Below are 22,822 nucleotides of genomic sequence, written 5' to 3'. Positions count from 1 at the left end.
AAAGCAGTTGCTGTTTAGACTCATGACTAAGTTTTGCTGGCAGCTCAGGATATTATAATAAACAGATTTTCCCTCTTTGAAAGGGCATGAACCTTAAGAATTATTTTTTCAAACATATTTGAATGTACTTGACATATTTGAAAGCCTTTGAATAAATATTTAGTTCCATAAAGCTATCATTCGTCTCATCCCTTTTTGTGCTAGATGTTAAGGGTTATGTGTTTTTAAATGTAAAACTGAGCTGATCACATCACTGGACCATTAAGATTGAAGACACATTGTTATTTACAATATATGTCTGCAATATATAATTGTTTTTATCAATATGAATAAGAATACAACTTTCCATTTGTTTACTGTAACATTTACAGTAAGAAATTGTTCATCACATTCTACAGCAGAATACTGTTATAATTTTTACAGCAATTAACAGTCAAAGTAAATTATGGTAATACTAAAAAAAAAAAAAGAAAGAAATTTGTTACAGTGTGTGTTTCGGTGATCTCTGACCAGGATTATTAGTCCTGTATCATATATTTAGCCTCTTAGAGATGGTACATGCAGAATAATAGCAGCAAATCAGCAACGATTCCTATTCTGAGCACAATCAATAAACATACACTGCAAAAAGTCTAACAATGCTGCTGTTTACTCAGTGTAATTAGAATCAGTCTAAAACATATCTCCTTACTCAATTTGTACAATGTGAACCAAAATTAAACATTTTAATATCAGTTCTATCTGTGTATATATTTGTATGTTTATATTTTTCTTGATATTTCATATTTTCATTCATAATGTGTTAATAATTTGCTTGCGTTTTCAAAAGGAGCAAGGACGTGTAATTTCCAGCTACCTTCAAGGAGATACTAGGAAATACAATTGCAATCATTTTTTATCTTGCAGTGAACTGACTATTTGTTTCATCTGGATGATTATATGAGTCTTCGAGGATTCTGGAAATACCTTCATAACAGCCGTCAGTATTAATAAATGACCTTCTGGGTTTTTCAAAGCTTGCCAGGTATTTATTTTAGGGAAAATGAGATGCTGAGCTCTGCAAATTGAATGTAATGGTGCTTCATGAGAGGAACAAACTGGGGCTGATTTGACCAAATCTGGTAAAATTGTATTTCTTGACTTAAAAAAAGTTGGGGTAAAGGTTATGATTAAATAAGGCTGCTGTTATGTTGAGGAGATGCTTTAGTCCATGGACCATTCATTTATAAAATCATAATATTGATCTCTTCATCGTGTTGTCTTCAATAACACTTGGCTAAAACTAATGATAATGGTGTGTATAGGGAGGAAATCAAAAGACAGGCTCAGCTACAACGCAGGTTTGGAAACAGTGCCTTGCTCACTGACACTTCCGCAGGGCAGGAAGTGGAGGTGAACCAGGCCCTCCGGCCTAACAATGGTCTCTTTAACCAGCCAGGCCACCCTTCTCCACAACCAAATGCTCATTTGGCTGTGGGGACCCAGTTAAAAAGGACCTCTGAGTGTCTCAGGTCAGACCCCAGATTGGGAAGCACTTTGCCAAAACAGACCTTCACTTTACACACAATGAAATGGTCCTAATCAAGCAGGGTAATGGTTCCTGGGGGCCCCTCGTCTGCGTCGGGGCCCTTGTACAGAGAGGGTAATGGGCGGAGACCTGTTTGTGTGCCTTTTTTGAAATCCTCCTAGGTCCCTGCTGTGATGCGTACTGCAGGAGTAGGCTGGGGGCGCACACACGCTGCAGCGCCACGCACCACACACACACTCGCACACACATCATTTCCAGTGGAGACTGGCACAGAGACGCAGCGCCACGACCACTCCGATATGTCTGTTTGGTCCGGACTGCTGGAACTTCAGCGCAGAGAGAGGCGGGTAGATCTAGCTAGCTCGTCCCAGATATAGTGGATTAAATTTACGCTTTCTTTTCTTTCTTTCCTTTTTTTCCCCCTCGTTTCTCCTCCTCCTCTGGTTTCGTGTTACAAAGCCTTGGGAGGGAGTTGCGCTGAGAGCCAGTTCCTCTGTGTAGAAACTGAATGACAGGATCATATGGCTTGATTTTCCTTATGGTCCAAACATTTTAAATAATAGAAGAAACAAGAGAGGAGAAGAGAGAAACCCGGGGCGAATTCGTCTGAAATTGTGTGAGGATGTGGAATAATTTATAACTCAAATTCAAAAACAAATCAGATAACGGAGAAGAAGAGAAGGGTTGGAAAGGATACTGGATCTGTCGTCAGAGAAAGACGGAGAGGAAAGCGCAGGATGCGTTGCCTGTAATCATCACCACCATCAGCGTAATAATAAGGTAAGTTTGTAGCCGTTATTTATCGTCATGGAGGTTGCAGGGCTGTGGGGTGGCTGGATAAAAAGTAGACGGAGGAAGCAGTGGTAAATCCCGAGTCTCCGGATCTCCAACTGTTGCCATGAAGCCCATTTTTTTCTTGGGAACTGGACGCTTTGAGATACGATGCGCTGTTTAAACAGATCATTTATGTGTTGTTGTCCGTTTGGGGCTCGATGCGGTGCAACTTTATCTCCATTTCGCGCAGTGTAAACACAGCGCACTGCGGTCAGGAGCAGTTGGAAGGGGATCAACTCCGGGGTTTCACCGTAGTCCGTATATCTGCTCCAAAATCAGTCCAGCAACGCAACTATACTGTCTAATCTGTACTGTATCATACTTATAATATCCTGCTCATGCTGTAAAATGCCAGTTATTTCCCTGAAATACTTCTAAGCAAAAATCACTTCATATTATGATATTTGGCTGTAATATTTCTAAGTCTGGAGTGTCTGCGGTGCTCTACGGTGAACTTTTAGGGACCTTTCGTTGCTTGGTAGTGTTTCGTATCTCATATGGAATCAATATAATATCCCTGACTTTGTGACTATTTTTGTCTGCCTGAACTGAGTTTGTAAATTATAGACATGCTAGTTCAAATTTCAAAGTATAGATGTATGATTTTAGAGTCATTTCCACAGCATCCTACTGAAAACATATGATTTCTAAAAGCTTCTTTTCATACATCAGTTATAGGTGTCATATATGACAGCACCCATCCAAGTCCAATGCCATAAAAGCAATGAGTCTCTTGAAGAGCTGCTTCCATTTCCTGCATGCTCAGCTGAAAGTCAAAAATTAAGCTCTCATGGTGACAATAATCCACTGACTTGAGATATTACATTGGAGTGCTTTCCCCCTTTCCACTTCTGATTCTCTTTTTTTTTTTTTTTTTTTTTTTTGCCTTAATGAAGTAAGTATTAGCTCCAGTTGAGTGATTATTGTAATTACTGAGGAGGAGGTGGGCACACTGGACAGTGAGCAAGGGTTGTGTAAAAAGGTGGTGGTTTAGGAGGAGGAGAGGGGGGGGATTTGCCTGTTTTTCCTTTTCTTTTTTTTTTCTTTTACAAGCTGAATGGTGCCACTGCCAGTTAACTGACAGACAGTACAGGGGGAGTATGAACTGACAAGGCCCTGAAAAGTGTTGTGGGAGAAGTTTGTAAAGTCATGTTATTACCATATGGGGGCAGGGAGCATGACTTTATTTGAATTTGATTGTGCTCGAGGATCCACTTACTGCTGTGATATTTGTGTAATTTCTTCATATAGTTTATCATAGGATTTCTTTTTCATAAGGCTGGTGGGTGCGTAGGTCGGCATATGTCTTTGTATATGTCAGCGTGTCATTTGCTAAGATTAATGAAAGTAATATAATGATTGAATTCAGCATTAGCATTGAGCCGCAAGTTGACATTTGCGGTGTAAAGGGGATGTAGCAGAGGATAATCCTACCGGAATTCACTTTACTCACCTTTTATTTTGCGAAATCAAGTTCACAGACCTTTAAAAATAGACATAATCCTTGAGAGGAATACACCGAGTAGATTATGTTTGACTGAAGCAGGTTACAAGGAGATATGTCCTTTTTTTTTTTAAAGAGGAAAATCAATTTGGTTGTTGAAGAATTCATCCAACATCTGCATTATTCCCAGTTTGGGGGAAAAACCTTTAAAATCCAGTTTTATCCAGGGCAGTTGCAACAAAGACACACACACACCGCAGCCCTCTGGCCCCAGATGTTAATGCCTCCATTGAGAGAGCCACAGGGCTCCTGCCGACGCGATCTCTTCATTGTCGGACAGACAATGGACTTCACATCCTGACAGCCAGCCTCCTTCCCATCTTCCCTCACACACTCCTCATGCTCCTCTCACACACGCACGCACAATTTAACAGCACAGAGTCACACAGACAAAGGACCACATGCATCATACACACATGTAAACAGGTATGCTTCTATATGCACACAGACTGATCACATGGTTCACTAAGCAGCTTTTTAATATTATGTCATAGTTTTGGAGTCCAAGGTTTGACTTTTCTAAACTTTGATCTGTTATACAGCATGTGTGTATTTATATGTGCTGCATGCACATGGCCTGGCTGCTGGACACTTCACTATCTGACAGAAACCGTGTGTTTTGACACCAAAGGGCCAACATTGCATCATAGCCGCTACATCGTCACTGCACCAGATGCCTCCTGTGTGGTCTGCTCTGTGTGTGAGTGCATGTGTTTGTGTGTGTGTGTGTGTGTGTTTAATTGTCATCTCAGTGTCACATGCATCACGTCAATGCAACAGATACGGTAGCCCACATGGCTAGCAGCTGAATGCACAGTAAACTCCTGTGATAACGGGATGATTTCTGATTATGTAACTCAGAAACTCCAGCAGCACACACACAGACCATTCAGTCTGTGTTCATGCTTGATGTGGTGTTGTGAGAGTGCATGGATCAGAATTCGCTAACGATAATGTGTTTTAGATGGTGGGAGAGGCCCTTTTTTTTTCATATCATTTGCTGAACAACAGTTGATGTGCCGGCTTCCCACAGAGGCATCTTTTTCAAAACAACAGCCTTTTTTAATCCCAACCATTTTATTCCTCTTCTATTTGCCTTTCTTTTCTTTTAAAAAAAATCTCTTTTAGAGGCAGATTTGCTTTTGTTTTTGCTTTGTTTCAAACTGGTCTGTGTGTTGTGCTTCCTGCTGAGCTGAAGGGGGTTCACATGTCCGGCCTTGCCCCCTGTGTTCTGATGCTGCATGAACAGAATCACCTCACTCTTTCTTTTTTTGATGCTTCACAGTGTGTGTGTTTGTGTTGAACAGAGATATGGTTCATGGTAGGCCAGATGCAAGGTCTGGAGAGCAGAGGCAGATGGGTTGAGCATGTGTGTGTGTGTGTGTGTGTGTGTGTGTGTGTGTGTGTGTGTGTGTGTGAGCATGTGAGTGTGTGCTGGAGGGGAACAGCGGGAGGCAGGGCTGGGCTGGACAGACTGATGTTTAGAAAAGAAGGAAGGGAAGAGGCTTGTTTACAAGAACATCGGGGTAAATGGACTGTGGCAGGGTGCAGGGTCATAGTGATATAAACCTTATGTTTTCATGCTTTCAGTTTGTATGTGCCTGCATTATTATTGTTATTGGTTCATTATGAAGGACTGCATGAGGAATTGAGAGAAGGTAATGCATGTGTGTGTATGTGTACGCTGAAGGAAGCTGTGATATGCACAGCTGTGCACTAAAAGTGACACAGTGAAACTGTCTATCACTAATTCACCCTCACAAACACTCACAAACATCAAGGATTTTTACACTTTAATGCGCCATTGTGACAGTATTTGACAGCTCTCTGTAATTACTACAATTAAGGTTGGTTTTTTCTAACAGTTTCTTATAATTAAGACCAAAAAACATGAATCTCGTTACCTCCTACCAAGTAGGATGCTGCTGCTTGTTGTTCATCCCTCCTTCATGTGTTGTGTCTTTATTTCTCTTTGGCTTTCTGGAAGAGGATACATTTGACAGAAGGCCTTACTGGTTTTGGTTTCACTGATCTTTCTCCACTTACACTATCTCCTATTTTGAAGATGTTTTAGCCGGAAGACAGCACCCTCTTCCTGTTTGTGCTGTAAAACAATATTTCTTTGTGCTGTATATCAATCCAGGAGGAAATATAGGGTGGCCAATATAGCTCAAAGCATTGCAAGTCAACAAAACACAGACAAATTAAGAAACGCATTCACGAATTTGACAGCATGTGCTCGACATAAAGAAATGGAAAACACAAGCAAAACACAAGTAAAAACACAGAAACATTTTTTGTAGTTAGCATACAAAAAAATCAATGTGCAAGATTTTTGTACAAAGAAAATGATGCATTTGATTCACAAATGATGCAGCAGAGAAACATCACGTCACTGGCATCCAAATAAACTTCACAAAGAGACAGCGAAATGTTTTTTTTCAAAGATTTAATACTTTATTCATTTATTATCCCATATCTTCCTGGAGGTGTCTTACCAACACCTGCAATTTATTAAAAAAAAACTGCAGCTGTGAACAGCACCTCCATTTCCTTTGTGCATTGCATCATCGACAGTGTTTTTTAATATGCATAGTGTACTTAATTCTGTCACCTTTTCCAGTGTGAACACACTACATACTAAAAACCTGCTCAGAAGCAGTGCATTGGATGGAATTGGCAGACAGCAGTGTTGCTGTATTTGCAGCGTTTTTCTTTATGTTGCATATGCTTAATCAAAATGTGTTTCCCAACTTGCTTGTGTTATGTTTATGTGCAACATTTCTGCTAAATATGTCATATGTGTCGTCAAAATAGTGAATTTCCTCATTTGCTGCAGTGCGTTAAGCTCTCGGCCACCACAGAAACCTGATCTGATGGCCACAATTTATTGATGTTATAATGCTGCAGAAGGCACTATTAATACAGAAAACAAGCACAAGCTGAAGCACACACACACACACTCACACACCACACTGCACAACCTCCAGCCCCCTCTCAGCGGCTTTAACGCCTGTTGGGAAGTTTCCGTCAGGCCGTGAGGATGGATCCAGAGGGTTTTGGCAGCGTCTGTGATTGCAGTTGTTCCGAGACGAGAAGCTTTTGCTCTTCTGCAACTCACCCTTGCCTTTGAGCACTCTCTCTCTCTCTTCCCCTGTCTCTCTCACCCACTTACGCGCACATATTTCTTTCCTCTTCCTCTCTCTCTCACTCATTTTGGCTCCATTTGAGTAGCATAATGAGGTCATTTTTGCATTGCCAAAGTGTAAGCACTTACTACTTATATAGCTCAACTTTAATTGAACAGACAAGTGCATATTCAGCCTATTGTGAATGAAAACTATGCTAGGATAGAGGAAAGTAGTTTAATCCTTTTGGTGGCTCTAATAGTAGTGCCGGTGCCCTGAATGCCCCGAGAGCAGCCATTATGGATCTTTCTCTCTTTCTCTCGAATCAATTCAGTTAAATTAAATGAAGTCTTATTGGCGGTATTGTCAAAAAATAATATTATTGCCAAAAAATACAGTACACTCAGAATATAGAACACAAGGCAGCAATAATTATTTGTCATCCTCTATGAATGATGCAGCCCTCCTTTGGGGCAATCAATAAATAAATAAGGCCGGAGGGAGGAAAAGTGTTTTCCAGGAAAGTCAGACTGGTGGAAAATCCAATATGGTGCACACTGATGTTCCTGGAGGCAAATCTGTAGAGCAGTCTAGTTGCATGTACTAAATCTTTTCACTCTTGCAATGTGGAAGTTTGGTTTATCAAAGCTTTTCATTCTGACCTGTAATTTTCCCCCCTGTCAGGCTAATCAATGTAATTTTAAAAATGTGAGAATGCTGTGTTGAGAGGCATCGGCCAAAGCTAATTATTGTTGTCTGAAACAAATGAACGAACAGATGGAGAGTAATCCATAGTTCCACGCCATGACATGAAGTTTTGTGCTTTCTTCAGCACAACAAACTCCCTATCTGCCTTTATGTGACTAGCTCAAAGAGGGATCAGAGCATTAAGACAAAGCTTGGTGGGGCTGCTCTGGATGGCTCTGGTCTTCTGCATTATGTATGAGTGGTAGGATGGAGATGGAGGAGAGCCTTGACCTGCTTGTTCATTACAAGCTGACCACTACTGGCCATCTGCTGCCCGCCAGCCTTGCTTTGTTTTTGTCTCTTTCTCTCTATCTGTCTCTACCTCTCTCTCTCACTCTCTCTGTGTTGCTCTGCCCTCTGTAGACACTAGGGGTGGAGCCAAATCTGAATACGGAAACCAATACAAATATTTATTTCGTACATTGTTCTAAAAATTGTTTGTTTTCAGGAAGAAAAAAAATATGTCAAATAACAGGTCGGTTACATCGCTATATCAGTTTCTCTCCTCTGCTCCACTGTGTTACTGCTATTAGCAGTTCTCGAGGAGAGGAGTCACATCCACCTGCTGCTTGATACACATTTCATAAAGATAAAGCTGAGCTACGGACATGTGAAATGCTCTCAGGGGACTCTCCACAACCTGTTCCCCTTCTCCTTTCCCCGAAGCTAGGTTGTAAAAAAATAGGCAATAAATGAAAAGTGTAAAGTAATAACCGCCTTTGATGTTCTTCCCTACACTTTACATGCTGTGCTGTCTCTGTGTTATGGGTGTATAAATAGCTACAGGTCTGTCTATGTAGTAGCATGGAGATGAGCTTTAGCTCAGTAGTCAGCACAGCTGTCTATGATCTGGGAGACTGGAGTTTGAAACCTGGTATGAGGACCCTCCTTGTTAGATAGCTTATTGATGAACACTTATTTTAACACTTCAATATCCTAAAATTAAAAGTGTAATAAAAAAAACAGGATTTTTCACTATTTTCACTTCTATTTGAATACAAGTACGAATACTGGGCTATCTGCCCATCCCTAGTATACACATTGTCTATGTATCAGAGCAGGGTACAGAAAAGACAGTGTCATAAAAGTGATGACAATGTAGCATTTCTAACACACAGTAGGTTTGACATTGAACCTGAAACTGTGAGTAACTGTGAGGGTGCCTGTTCATGTCTTTCTGTTTTCATTCTTATAGATGATTGAAGGAATAGCTATGGAGTTAGGAAGCTGGCTAGCTGACTTCCTGGAGTCTCCTCGAGCAAACTTGTGGTGACAACAAGACTCCAGGAAGTCACTGCTCCTGGCATGAGAGGAGGGAGAGAGATGCTTTGCTGCTACCAGAAGAGCCGCCGACTGAGATTACTCTGAGCAGCATGCATGGGAATACATTACAATATAATAGATTTGTGTATATTTCTCATTTTCCCCCTGATGGTCTGAATAACTCACTGCTGCACTGCGCTGCTTTGTCTTGTCTGTCCGCGCGCTTTCAATGTCCTCTTTTCGTGCCATGACGTTATCGTTATGAATTTGTTTTTCACTGCAAAAGAAAATGGACATGTGGTGTGAGAGCGTGTGAAAAGTGTTATTTGTGTGAGTCTCACGGTCAGTGTGTAAGATTTGGCAGCCCTGTAGTTACAGACATGAGAGTGGTATCAATCTTCCCAACTAACTCTCAACAAGAAAGACTACTCCTTTAATATGTTGTCACTGTACAATGTCATTTTTTCCTGCTGGATCATTAAAATAGAAAGAATTTACAGCGGAGTCCATCCATGTACAGTATCTTTGGCCATACAGTCTGTTTTTTCAATCTGTTCCCCACTTTCTGAGTCAAAGATTGACAGAGGGAGAGGAATCGTCATTACATTTGATACTTTTCCAGTAATTTCCTCTTCAGATAGCAGCTGGACTCATCTTCCCTGTTTCATCCTTTTTCCTGGGTCCATCCGTCCTTGGCTGTGGCTGAAATTGTGAAACTGGATTGGGGAGAGATAGTAATATGCTCGGCCAAAAACCTTGTCAGTGAGCCAACTGTGTTTCAGTACACCGTGGTATTTAGTATGTTCTGAGGTCCCCGACGCACATGTTCGTCGGCTGCTGGCTGTTTTGTTTGTTCTGACTCAGCAGATGTTTTCTGGTTCAGTCGTCCGCGCTGTGTTTTGTGTACAGAGGACTGCTAAATTGTTCTCTTTTTGTTGCTCTGGTTTTGGTGACACGTCAAAGCTGTTTGGACCCAGTGTGAATGCGGAGGTTCCTATTGTTTACTGTCAGTTGCAAAATTGCTTTGTGTGTGTGTGTATGTATAGAGTATATGCCTATGCATATTCAGCTCTTGCTTCTTGCTGTTTTCATGCATCGTTTCCTTGTATGCAAACCTGCAGAGGCTACCAGCAATAGATAACAGTAAAAAGTCTTATATACTGTCTCTTAGACTGGATGTCTGAGATTGTGTGCGTTACTGTGTGTGTGAATAATGAGGCGGATGAAGTGGGCAGCGGGGGGATGTTGCAGAGAAAAGTAGGCCCCTACCCTCCTCTCCCCCCGTGCTAACCAGAGCATGGTAGTTTGTTTTTATGACAGCCTTTTTTTGGCATTGTTCTGGTCCGATAGAGCTCACCCTCCCTACCGTGGGACTGGCCGTTAGTGGGCAGGAAGTGCCGGGAGTGCGCAGTTTGAGCACAAACATACACACACACGTCCTGTATTCTAGACCCTTTCCAGCACACACAGCTCCTCCCATGCTATCGCCCCACACTCACACATAAAGTTTTGAAAGGACAATAAAAAGTTGCCCCGCGGCTAGCTGGCTGGTAAGCTGCAGCTTATCCAGGAAGGAGCTGCAGCCGGGCTAATGGCCTTTCTCCAGGGTAGGCACTACAGAGGGGCCCATGCAGGCTTATCAGCGGCAGGAGGGCCCCTACATGGCCGCTCTCTGAGAGCTTCACTGAGCTAGTGTGTGGGAGTAGCTTAGCTTTAGGAAAGTAAGAGCTACCCTTGCTTATTTCCTGCTGTTTGTCTAGTGTTATCTTGGCATGTAGAAAAATCAAAGTTAGTCATTAGCACCTCCTAAATGAAATATAAATGTTTACCCAGTGTAGCACCTCTAATTGGAAATTCCAAGATAACTTAGCGTTACAGTTCCTAATGGAAACTCAGCCTATCACTTCTTACTGGGAAGTCAATGCTACCCTTTGCTATTGAAAAATCAATCATAGACTAGTGTGTCTCTTACCACTGAGCAAGTACTTCTTTCTAGTACCATGGGACCTTTTTGGCAAGTGTGAAGACAATGTGTGAAATGCTGCCTTAACATGTCCTTAGCTGAAGCGTATTTCTTTTCATTAATTGGAAATGTCTCAATAAAGAGTCAGTGTGATTTGTAGAAAACGATTTAAAGTGTGATGAGGAGGAGTGAGGTGCCTTGCCCCCTGACTAACTTATCAGATTTTGCCTCATGGATTCCAGTATGATGACTCCAGCAGGATCTGAGCACATGAGTCACTGCTCCGTTTCTTCATCTATCATGAGGAAGGAACTGATACAGTGTTCACAGCAGCTGCTAATGTTACTGCAGTGAGGTAACCTGTCACTGCTTCTTTTGCCTCTCATGAAAGGTTTGTTAAACACAACCCTTTTTTGCTTCAAATGAAAAGTAAATACAGGCTGCACAATATCATGCCTACAAATCCTGCAAACCTGCTGTTTGTTTTTGTTGACGATGCCACCTCCCCACCTACCCGTCTGCTTTGGATATTGCTCAGGATATATGTAATGAGATCCTGCAGACAGCAAGAATACCACATATAGTGAATACTGAATGGAAACAGAGATGTCAGAGTGGCATATAGTTGGATATGACATCCTGATGTGGACAGCATCTTTATAGCAGGTGGGAACAGTGCTGTAATGTCACTCTAGTGATGGCTTCTAGCTCAGTTCCCTCACATACACTTCTACATTCAGCCTTCCTTCACACTGAGAGCTGCCCAGTACAACCAGAGCCTTGAACCAGTACAGAACAACCAGAACCGGAGCTACTGAGCAGATACACTGGAGCAGTTGGGGGTTAACCCTTTAATGCCCAATGATAGTTTATGGTTGGTCTGCCCAAATTAAAACAAATTCACTATTTTTCATCATTAGACCCTTGAATTAAATTTAGTCTAAAAGTTTTCAAGTTTTTATTACATTGTAGGAATTTTAAGGTTTTAGCTATAAATTCTACTGAGCATTGTACTTGGGTTATTTTTGAGGCAAAGTGTTCTTTTTGAAAATGACCACATTAGCCAAAAAACTCTATCGATATACAGTATATGTTACATGTTCATATAACGTGTCATAGCACTAGCAGTGAAGGTTTTACATAGTGCTACTGTAGCTTCTCACGGGTGGTATGGATGATAAAAAGTTAAGTTCTTAGCTCAGGGGTACCGCAACAATTTTGGGAGCCTTAAGCTGGATTTATAGGTGTGTATTAAGGGGTTATGGGGTTGCCATGGAGCCTACACATGTGTTGTAGTGTTTTCTCCCACAAGTTTATTATGCTGGTGGAGGATGTGGATTGTGAGGACAATATCAAGGAAGCTGAGGACTCAGTAGTCTTCTCTTTTTCAGTAACATACAGTATATCTAACAAAGACGTCTCTACTGCAAATATTTTGCTTGCTGCAATCACCTCTTTGTATCACAGATAATTCAAGAATGCAAATACAGCAACTGCACTGCAGTAACCTCTGATTCTGTAATGAGAAAAGGCAAAATAGATGTTAGCTGAATATAACTCACTCAAGTATGCATAGCCCAATGTTGCTCAATATCATGAAGTAATGTAAGCACATTAAACCACAACACAGCCTGATCACATACAGTACATTCATCTTGTGCAACTGTGGTGCTATCAACAGGTGAAATACAATGCTAAACTTTTAACAAAAACCTTTGCCGTAGGCATGTACACGAGGGCGTTTGTTAACCCCTTGCGTCAAGTATAAATCCAGCTTCACTGATTCACTTTCTCTCGATCTGCTCTTCCAAACCCTGGAGTTCTTTGCCTTGTACATTGCCTCTACACTTTCTGTTGAAACATCACTGCTAGCTTAGTAAGGTCTAGGGTTATTAGTGCTAGCTCCGGTTAGCACCTTACTGGCCTCAGCTCAAGTCCAGTACTAGAATCTCCTTTGAGCCCAGCTGTATCACCAGCTGCAGCTATAATAGTGCTGTTGTTGAGGTGTTGGTCTGGCTTTTGTGCTGGGGATGGGGGTGAACGACAGAGACAGTGTGTGTGTTTGCCCCCTCATCCGCCCCTATCCTGCTGCAGACTCACCTTTGACCCTGGCTGGCTGCACTCCCCCCTCTCCTGCTGCTCTTTTCCAGTCCACTGCTCTCTGCATGATGCCTGGCTGTCCGAAGAAAGGCCTGGAGAGAGAAAAAAAGAGAAAGAAAGACATGGGATGCTTAATGGGATGCAGCCACAATGATATGACAGAGAAGAGATAAAAGAGGAGAAAGACACAGATTGGGAAGAATACAAGGGCTGTTGGGGGAAAAAAAGGTGCGGTAAGTGTACAGGTTGCAAGGTTTGGTCCACTCCCAGAGAGAGACAGAGATTGAAAAGCTTGAGAAAGAAGCCAGCGTGCCCAGACAACAGCTCTGAGAAACCAAGATAAGAGCCGAGTCCAGCAGTCAACAATTACACCATCAATTTCCAACCTGGCTTTCACCTTCTTTTCTCACTCTCTCTTTCAGTCTCTCTCATGTTTCATTTCTTGGTACTCACTCTTATTCGTCTTTCTCCCCTTAAGTCCCCACTGCTGTGCTCCCTGTGTATTTTTGTATTAAACCTCTTCATGTGTAGCGTGTTACACACACACACACACACACACACACACACACATGCATACACTCTCACACACACATTCATGCTTTCATGTGGTGGTACATGTAGATGATGTACTGATATTAGTCCACCAACTACCAGTCAGCTATTATTAGTAGTTACTAGGCAGGTTAAGATTTTACATACAAAACACATGTTCAGCTTATAAAATATGATTATTTATTTAACACAACCTTTTGCTGATGAGACCCCTTACTTTAATTCTTACTTCAGTGTCATTTTGATGCAAGACTTTCACTTAATATGGAGTATTTTTACACCGAGTCACTGTTGTGCTGTGAAAACCAAAACGTATATTTTTCCTGAGCCAAAAGAAACAGCCATGTTTTAAGCTTTGTGACAATTTGTTTTTCAAAAAGTGTGACGTGTTTTAAAGTATTTATAGTATCGGAAAATCAGTTTCACGCAAAAATGCATGCCAGTTCAGTTGAAGCTAATCTGAGGCTTTAGCAGTTTGAGCTCAAGCCAAATCAGGAGCGTATCCTGCAAATTCACGAAATTAGCACAGAACTTTCTTTGTCTTTCCTCCATCAGTGTTTTCTTGCTAAGTTAAAGCAGAGCACACTGTCCTAGTAGTCACGTGTAGTTTTTTTTTTTTTGCCAGGACAAAATACCAGCAATAAACCTACACATGACTACCTGAACAAACACAGCCTGTTGATTTGGCTTACTCAAGACTGCTAAAGCCTCATATATTAGCTTTAGTTGTATTATAGAATATATTTTTGAGGACTAAGAGGAGGATGATTAGACTGACCAACAGTTTCAACATACATGTAAATATTGTATTAAGATAAACTTGAAAAAATGCAAACTTACCCTTTAATCTACAAGTTTATCCGAAAAAATGGAAAATCACTAAATGAGCAGAGACCATTGTTGAATTGCTATTTTTACTGAAGGAAAGGATCTGAATACTTCTTCCTCTCCTCATGCTTTCATACACACACACACACACTCACTCTCGAACACATGCTCTCACACACTCATAACATCAGACAAATATGGAAGGCCACGTGCATTTTCTCAGGCACACATACACTCTTAAACACACTCTCTCTCTCACCTGTACTAACACATTCACACATTGCTTGCTGTACGTATGCTTTCACACACACATACACACACACACACATGCACCTCCATGCTCATACCAATACACACTTACGCTCGCACATTGCCTCTATCTTCTCTCTGACTCTCTCACACACACAGAGACTCGTGGCATATGGAACAGTTTATCTCACAGTGTCATTTTTTTTTTCGTACCTATTAGGCAAAGTCTTTTTTAGGAACACGGGGGAAGAGAGAAAGGCAAACTCTTTATTATGATTTTTTCGCCTGAGGTTAGACCAGCCACAGAGAACACGCACACACACACACACACATTCACAGGCATACACACACACACATGAATCACCCTCTGCTTGTACACGTCAAAAAGTCAATAGCACGTCTCCTTAAAAAAACACCTGAAAACTGAGGGATGCTGATGAACCCCATAAACACACACACACACACACACACACACACACACACAAACACACATATATTCTCTCTTTCCGTCTTGCTCACTTTCTCTGCTGATCATGCTTTTTCTTCTCTTCTTTCCATCTACATAGACAGAAAGAAATAGGGTTTAGAGTTAAAGTAGGCAAAGTCATGTCAAATTGGAGTGACTGAGTTAAATCGGCTTCCCTTTTTAAAATTCATTGACCGTCCATCCTCCATCCCTCCGTCCCTCCATCCATCCTGTCCTCTCATATCTCTGCCCTCTGAACAGCTCTGATTTGTGTACCAGGATTAAATGTCTCAAATTTGTCTTTCACTCCCTGTGGGAGAGGACCGTGCTTTTTAATTAATTGATTTTGAAATGAAGTTAGCTGCTGTGTATATGTGTGTGTGTGTGTGTGTGTGTATGGGAGGGTTGGTGGAGTGTGTCATTCTCTCTTTACCCTGATGCTTGGTTAACAGAGGGGTGGGGTTGAGTGTTTTGCTGAGTGAGTGTCTCTACATTTAGTGTATCTATTCTTTTGTGGCTATCTATTGGAGAGAATGAATAAATGCTAAATATAAATCTGAAGTTAAAAAATGACTGTTTGTGGTTTTACGGGGGCAGTAACTTCCTGAAGTCATGTCGTCACTGTGAGGTTGCCAGTCAAGAGAATCCAAAAACTCACTGCCAAGAAAATGTCTGGCTCATTACGCCTCAGTAAATCTCTTCAATCAAGGCATTATTAAGTTGATAATGTATTAATTAAAGAGATTTAGAGGGGCTGGTAGGCACATACATACGTTGCCTACTTACCTTACTGCTATATATATATATATATATATATATATATATATATATATATATATATATATATATATATATAACAACTGTTACATTTACAAAGAAGCTGTCGTTAACTATAGTGATTTTACATTGTATCTGCATATCAGGATGTTGGATGAAAGTGGATGAGGCTTTAGGAAGAAGACAGTTAGCAACTGGACAAATCTCTTTCCTGCTCTGTGCGTGTGATCTTTCTTTCATAATTATCAACCTGTACCTTTGTGTGAGTGCATGAGCTCTCAGCTGTGCTGTGTGTTCAGATGTGTGTGATTTCTCTTTTGCAGCTGCGTGGACACTTGCTTTGTTCCACAGAGCTGCTGCGTTGTTGAACGCCTCCCGTATTATGTAGCGCACAAAACCGTCCTCTCTAGAGCTGCGTTCACCATCGCAGCATGTTGCCTCAGCACTCGTAGCGCATGAGGATCGAGTCGCTCTTCACCGGGCCGCTTTGTGGCTGTAGATCTGCTGCATGCTGTCAGGCCCACACCGTCTGTCGCAGTGTGTGTGTGTGTGTGTATGTGTTTCTTTGTGTCTGTGTGTGTGCCTTTGCCTTTGTTTCTCAGAGTCTGTGTGGCAGGTTTCTTTGTGTCTGCGTCTATGCGAGTGTGTGTTAACCTGTGTGCATCTTCATCTCTTTGTGCCTGAATGTTTGTTTGTGTGTTATTTGTACCTTCACCAGTGTGTGTCTTTATGTGTGTGTCCTTGAATTAATGTATGAATGTGTGAGAGGGTGTGCCTTTGTGTGTTTTGTGTCTGTATCTCCTTTACACTTATTAATTATACAGTATATACATGTATCTGCATATTGTGTGTCTGTATTTGTGTATGCTTCCATCTGTGTGTGTGCGTTACCACAGTTATATGACAGACAGAGCTCCTGCTAGACTTTATTAACAACATTTACTAGACTCTGCTGGGTTTGTCTAAGCTGGGAGATTAAGATGTGCGCACATGCACACACACACACACACACTGACAAGACTGACTCACAAAGGCACCCGTGGTTTGGGAAAGAAAGGGAGATAGTGTGTGTCTGTGTCAGTGTCTGTGTCTGTGTGGGGGGGGGGCTTTGCAAAATCAACAAACACGTGCGCTGTAGCATTCCCACACATTCACACACACTCTGTTCTCACATATTCTTGTTCTGTTGTTCATACTGTGTCACACCTGGCGCGCACACACACACACACACACACAGGCAGTTTGTAATTAGTATGAAGGTATCAAAGGCATGTTGTGATTTACGTGTGTTTCTTCTCACCTGGGCTGTAGCACTCACTACACACACACACATCATTGTGTATCTCTGTCACTGCTTGAGTGTGTGTGTGTGTGTTTGCGCCACAGTGCAGTAGTAGTAACATGTTTTAGCTTGTTTGTTTAATTTGTACAGCATTAAGTAAAAAATGCATGTCAAATTGTCTTTTTTATAAAGTCCCAGTGAAATGAAAAGTACATTTTCCCAGTTTTAATCCTGTGTCCCTGTGTTAATTGTTCATATATCTCTTGTTTTAATGCCAAATATCAAAAATAACATATGTCAAAAATCAGTTTCAGAGTATTTTTAAATCAAAATCTGTCTTATCTCTTCACGTAAAATAGGTTCAAATGTTTTATGACTCATCCTCCACTCAGGGGCGTTTACAAAAGTTCATCCAATCAAATGTGACTTTGGGCGAGTAGCTAGCCACACCGCTCATATAAAACTGCACTTCACCGTTTGTGGGTCGTAGTAGCTAACAGAGCAATATGGAGAGAGATATGGAGAGATGTATGTTTGGATATCAGTGGGGAAAAACATGTGGCTGAGGTCTAATTCATTAATCTTTCTCTCGTCCTCCTGATCTAACAACTGGTGAGCCAACAGTCCTCTATAGCTCTGTTTCTCTCTGCAACTCCGTATTGCGCTAAACTCTGTAAGCCCCACCCACTTATTAGCAGTCCAATTAAATGTGAGGGATTTGATTTAAACCCTCTTGTAACTGTATACTGCTCAAGTATTCCCTTTCACTGGGAAATACATCACAGTACAGAAGCTAAAGACGCTCTAACTTTCGTTTTACTGGGACTTTGAAGGTGGTTTAGGGGGAGTTATGTGCTGAAACTATTTCTTGACTAACAACAACCAGGCGTAGTAAGCAAAGCCTCTTGAAATGTTATCATCCCAGTGAGGTTGCCAGGTTTGTGCCTGTACAGAGACCAAAACCAAAGCCTGTGTTCACCAACCAGATCTGGCAACTGCACTATAGAAAAGCTTGTTTGTTCCCACACATACTGTAACTCACCATGAAATCACAAATTGTTCATTCGTGAGCATTGGAGGAGTTGGTGCATGTTTGGGTTTTTTTATTTGTTTTTTGTTTTTTTTTAATTTGGACAGAGACAAGCTCGCTGATTCCAATCTTTATGCTAAACTAGGCTAAATACATCTGGACACATTTGACATCTTGGGAAATACTTACTGGATTATACAAACAAGATATATTGTGTTCATTTGTGAACTTTAGAGGTGCTTAGAGGACAGATTTTGTTACCATTGAACAGAGACAGGCTAGCTGTGTCCCCCCGTTTCTAGTCTTCATGCTAAGCTGAGCTAACTGTCCGATAGCTTCGTATTTATCATACAGATATAAGAGTGGCATCCATCTTCTTATCTAACTCTCAGCAAGAAAGCTAATAACTGTATTTCCCAAAATGTCAAACCATTCATTTAAAGAAAAGTGACTGAAAAGAGACGGAGATAAGTGTCAGGCAGCTAAATAGACTGGAGAAGTGAAAAGCTAGAAGGCCAAGTCCATCAGACTCAAAAAAGAGAGAAAGTCACAATTTTCCAGATAGAACTGAGAAAAAGAGAAAATGGAACCTGAGATAAATGAATGAGTAGAGAAAACTCATATAGAGCGCATGGAAGCTTGAGAAGTGTCTGTGATGATGAAAGAGAATCAGTAAAAGTGAGTGTGATGCAGACAAGAATAGGAAAGCGGCAAAATACTGCAGATAAAAAAGACAGACGCAGAGTGTGTGATTGTCGTCGTCAGCAGCTCTCTGACTTCTGCTCAGTGACCACAGGCCTCCTCTGCACTTCATTTATTGTCAGTCTTTATTTGATTTCTTTGTACCGCTGACATTTTCCCCCCTCCCTGTTTGCCACCCAGACACCCTGCCACTTTTGTTTTTCCATTGCAGAAACAAAATGGCCTAGTTCTTTCCTCCAACCTTGATTTAAAGGGCCAGAGAAGAGCTCTTTCACTCTTTCTGGCGCTGTTGTGGAGTTGAGTACGCTTTTTTAATGAGGTTTTTTAATAACTGTTAAAAACGGTGCCGTGGTCGGTTTTAAAGGGTTTACTTTTGCAATTATCCTCGGCGACTTTTGCTTTGTAAATTAAAGGATTTTGGGATTTTCCTTTGAATGTCTCAGTATGTGTCCTAATTTTCATATAATGCAAGAGAAAAGAATGATAGATGTGTCTTGGATTTGACACATCCTTTTTAAACATCCCAATTTGTATTTGCATGCTGCCAGTCTGTCTAAACAGTCAGCCCACCACTGGCTTTGGTAATGTGCAGATGTGGCTTCCATTTACCAGACCGAAGACATTTTTCCATCTCAAACTGACTGCTGAGTTTTTGATTCAAGGGCTGACAGCATGTGTCAGCCACCACTGAGCTTTGCATTTATTTGGAGGCAGGTTTGTTGATGTTGATGTTATTTAAAACAGTCTGCAATTTGTGATGGTTGATGGAAAGTTGAAAAAGCTACCCAGTGATGAAGCTGCATGCAATGACAGATTGTATGTATAAATTACAGGTTCTCAAAGCTGATTTTTATGTTTTGGTTAGAATAATATTAAGCTGATTTTTATTGGGTCTCCATCTATGATTGCAGTGTAGGTGAAGTAAGGAATTTTCTCAACAACTTCTGGGCTGTCAGCCTGTAAAACTCTGCAGTGAAACTGGCCTTAACCAGCTGCTAACCCACCTTAAAGAATTTAGTTTGTATGGTTTTTACTGGATGTCACATGATAGTGTAATAGCAACTTCAGAGAGTTTTCCACCATGACAAGAATAAGCTATGCAGGGAACACATACATTATTATAACAGTAAGATTTCTACACATGCTGACAATCTGCAACTTTACTCCAGAGATATCAACTTCTAAAAAACCAAATAAAACTTAAAATTTCATTCCCATTCCTACATGAGAGAGGGAATTTATCCTTACTAATTGCAAGGCAAGCATTCTACCCGCATCGAACGGCCAGCAACCAAAGGTGCATTTAACAGGTAGCATTACACTTTAACATGGTTTCTCACTGTCCATTACCGCACCATTGATTCCAGTTAGGCTCACATTGGAAATGGATAAAATGTAAGTAAGCCGAGAGTTTGAGTGGAGAGTTTCATCTTGTCTCAGCCAGTCCTGACAGTTTAAAGCACACCGAGCAATTGGCTACAGGCCCGGTGTGATCTCATGACGAGGTGATATAATCCTTGTTGGTCACAGTCTGAGCTGCCAGTTGTTTACAATTTAGTGAGCTGCATAACAGTGAGCTGACTATAAATGCCTGCCATCTCCTCACCTCTATTTACATCTATATATACATGTAAGTGCACATGCAAGCATAAGGTTCAATAGTAATTATAGTCTTTCTCAAGATCACAAGGACTTTCTAGTTCTTTTTGCTGTGAAGATGCACTAGAAAAAGGGCCCACAATGTAGAAATAGTGTTTTGCGATGTCCCACGGCTTCAGAGGTTTGAGCTGCACAACTCACACCAACAGCACAGTGTGCTCAAACCCAGCTGGCAACGTTTGTGCTAGTACCCTTGCTGTCTTTGCCATCTCTTCACTCCATGGCATCCAAAAGAAGCACAAATACCATAAAACAGCTTCGTTGAGGTGGAAAAAGAAATTGCTTTTTAACCAAATGTTAAATGCAGCCTAACCAAAGCAAATGGTGAAATTTACCAGCTGTTCTGCATTTACTGAGCAATCCGCTGAGGTTCAACTGTGTCACATGTTCTGATCCTGAGCTCCCTTGAAGATCTGGCATGACTTATAATTTATCTTGTCACAGAGCATATATCATATAATATATACTGTAACTTACAGCATATAACAGGGAAAACTTTGTTTCAGGGTAGGATGCATTAATGTGATGATCTTATGTACCCTTTACCTCTCACTACTGCAAACTCATACAACACACTAGCAATTAAACATATATTCAGTTCATAAAGCTTTTATTTGTTTTACCCGGTCTTGGCTGTTGTAAACACTCGGTGTTATGTAAGTCATTCCCGTGAAGAATCCTCTGGAACAAGTAGCATCATGGGAAGTGATGTGTCTTGTATTTGGCAGCAGAGACAGCAGTCTGTTTGGAATAACTAGAAAATACATCTTGTTTAGCATAATAGTGACAGCCACTGTGGCTGTAAAAGGAAGAGTGCCACTTACAGAAGTCCAAACATGAACTACACAACATCCAAGCAAAAAAAGGATTATATTAGCCAAAGATTTCATTAAACAGGATCTGACTCAGGCTGTTTTCAGACCAGCATTAGCACTGCATGAGGCCACTGCTTTGGCACAGTGGGGGTCTGGGTGCAGAGGGCTCCGGCAAAAACATTGAGCCTGGCTAAACCAGCGTGTGATAAAGATGAATCTCGGCATGAAGGGCAAGCTCTTGATTTACTGGTCGATCTATATTCCTTCCCTCATGACTGGGCTTACCTGTAAGGGCCAGACATTTAAATGAATTCACAAGGTTCTGTTTATACTGTTTGTTGGCATGTACGTGGTCATAAATGTTAGGCTGTACACAGACTGTCCACATGGACCCTTGTTGACATGGGCAGATGACAACATTTTTATTACACTGACCCTCCTGGTCACACAGATGTCATATTAAAAGTATAAATTGATCTTTAGGTATAGGGTGTGAGGCTTGAATCAACTGTAGGAGCTGGTCCTTTGCATTTAAAGGATCCAATTGAGGCAGTTCAGGCACCTGATTAGGATGACCCCAAGACGCTTCCTTCTGGGGGTTTTCCAGGCACGTCCAACTGAGTAAAGACTCTGGCCAGAACCACAACACATGGGAGGGATTATGTATTCCATCTTGAACAATTTGGCATCCACCAGGAAGAGCTAGAGGACATGGCTAGGGAGAATGAAGTCTGGACTATCTTGCTTGGTCGCCGTTACATTTTGGTTTTAAACCTTATCAAGACACTAAAACACTGCACAGCATTTTATGACATTACAAAACAAGAATTTGTTACGCTGGAAAGTTGTCAAAGCAGCAATCATTTTATCTTTTGTTGCAACAATTGCCGGGTAGACAGTAGAAATACAAAGTAATCCCCCAGGAATGTGCCCTTGCAAGTATGTGATTGGCCAGTGCAGGGCCTTGCCAGATGACATTGCATTGGGGTCCAGCAAAAGTTGAGCCAGGTGCACCTTTTTTGCCAGATGACCATGCATTTTTTTGCTGGAGCCCACAGCACAGCAGTGATGCCAACACAGAGCAATGTCATTCAAACAAATAAGAAAGCTCTTGCAGTGCTGTTGTCTGTTTCGACCACATGGACATGGATGAGCAGAAAAAGATGGATGGATGGATAGATGGATGGATGAATGGATGGCTCAACTTTGGCTACAAAGCAAAGTAACCGTGTTAGTCTGCTCTAGTCAATCATATATGTGCTGACACACAGTCATGGTAGGTTACTTTGTAACATGAAAGGTGTTATTCTACAGTTATTTTGCTATCAGCTGTCTTTCCATAGTGCTAAAATCCTGTCCCATAATACTATAAACCTCTGTGCAGTGTTTTGACAT

General features: G+C 41.3%; 1 protein-coding gene across 1 annotated transcript in view; it reads left to right on the top strand.

The window, feature by feature from the left end:
• Positions 1-1,731: 1,731 nt before the first annotated feature.
• Positions 1,732-22,822, top strand: part of sema4c (sema domain, immunoglobulin domain (Ig), transmembrane domain (TM) and short cytoplasmic domain, (semaphorin) 4C) — a 94,676-nt gene continuing 73,585 nt past the window's right edge. The window contains exon 1 of the mRNA XM_044364788.1: positions 1,732-2,308. The gene's annotated coding sequence lies outside the window, so the exon portion shown is untranslated. The remainder of the gene's footprint in view (positions 2,309-22,822) is intronic.

The sequence above is a fragment of the Thunnus albacares genome, chromosome 2 (assembly GCF_914725855.1).
Source record: "Thunnus albacares chromosome 2, fThuAlb1.1, whole genome shotgun sequence".
NCBI lineage: Eukaryota > Metazoa > Chordata > Actinopteri > Scombriformes > Scombridae > Thunnus > Thunnus albacares.
Note: the sequence above shows the minus strand (reverse complement) of the source record. Positions and strands in the feature narration are given on the sequence as shown.